Source organism: Hyperoodon ampullatus (genome assembly GCF_949752795.1).
Source record: "Hyperoodon ampullatus genome assembly, chromosome: 2".
NCBI lineage: Eukaryota > Metazoa > Chordata > Mammalia > Artiodactyla > Ziphiidae > Hyperoodon > Hyperoodon ampullatus.
Genome location: NC_136915.1, coordinates 149428999 through 149430725, shown reverse-complemented (window position 1 = coordinate 149430725; position 1727 = coordinate 149428999).

Here is a 1727-nt window from a genome sequence, read left to right as displayed (position 1 = left end):
CCCAACTTCGGCCGAGGGGGCCGCTGCCGCCGAGCCCCGAGCTGCTGGCTTCTCAAACTCCGCCGCTCCTAGGTTCAGGGCCCCTTAATCAGACGAGCCCCCCGCTCCCCTGTCTCTTCAAAATGGATGAATCAAACCAGCCGAAAATGCGCCAAAGCCGCCGTACAACCAAAGCCACTAGGGCCTGTGGGCTCCGCCCCAACACGACCGGTCATTGGCGGCTTCTGCCAGATGCGCAGAGCTCATTCGTACGTTTGAATCATCACGTCTCCCAGGTTCCGCCCCACTCACTGATAGGCTCCGCCTCCTCCGTGAGGTCCTGTTAGTCAAGGTGCTCTGAGAGCGCACGGCCGCAAAACAAAAATGGTCGCTGCTCGGCCCGCCCCCTGGTTTCCACTCCAGAGTTGCAGATTCGTCTTGGGTTGCGTCTTAGGATGACTAGGAAAAAAGATTTATTAAGAGTTTAGTGTCATTTAATGTTAGCTTAATGATGTATCATTTCGCCTGCCCTGATCATCTAGAAACTCCACTGATAGCAAAACCCGTGGGATAGGCAGCTGATTCGTCAGCAAGGGACTGATTCTGAATTGGAGGGAAATTCCATAGGTTCAAAAATTTTGACCTTAAACCCACAAGCCCCTTCTCCTTGCTTAAGCATTAGACCTCAGGAGCCCAACCGCTGCTGGAGCAGGGAGGCTGGATCACAGTCAAGGAATAACTTAACCACCAATTTCCATTCTCCATTCTGGACCTTGAGATCACTTCAGGGTCATTAAAGCCCCAGACATGGACCTTCGGGGCCTAATGATTAGGAGCATGAGCGCTGGGCCAGAAGGTTTTTCAGTTTGAACCTTAGGTCCACCACTTAACAGTTGTATAGCTTTACCTCTCTGTGCCTGCCTCAGTTTTCTCATGTGTAAAATGGGGAATAGTACTTAATTCATAGGATTATTAGTATTAAATGAGTTGATATATGAAAAGGCTTTTGGACAGTCTCTGGCAGACAGTAAGTGCAATGTAAGTATTTGTTAAATTCAATCCCTTATCCCTGGGTGGGGATGGGGGAGGGATTGGCTCAAGACTCAAGTCAAATAACTGAGGATAACTCAGATCATTCCATTTAAATCCATGAACATTTGTTGGATGCATAAAACTCTCAGAGGCAGAGCTCAGGATCCCTATGGGAACGGCCAAGGTTTACCTGACCATTGTAAAATAGACTTCAATCCCTATCACAGGCAGCCTGTTAATAACCAACTGAAGCTACACTCCATAAACAAACAAACCAACCCATCACTATTGCCTCCTGAAAGTCTCCCCTTGTAAAATCTGGCTTCCCTAAGGGAAGAGAATAGCACAGTCCACCAGTAAAGCATTAAACAAGTTATATATCTCCTCTTCCATGTCACTCCACCCTTTCGCCCCTGAATAGCAAAAAAGAATAGCAAAAAAGAAATGCATAACACAGAATTCACCATTTTTACATGTGTAGTTCAGTGGCATTAAGTACATTCACATCTCCAGAACTTTTTCGTCTTCCCCAGCTGAACTCTATACTCATTAAACACTAATTCCCCATTCCCTCTCTCCCCAGCCCCTGGTACCCACCATTCTACTTCCTGTCTACATGAATTTGACTACTCAAGAAACCACATATAAGTGGAATCATACAGTATTTGTCCTTTTGTGATTGGCTTATTTCACTCAGCATAATGTCCTCCAAGTTC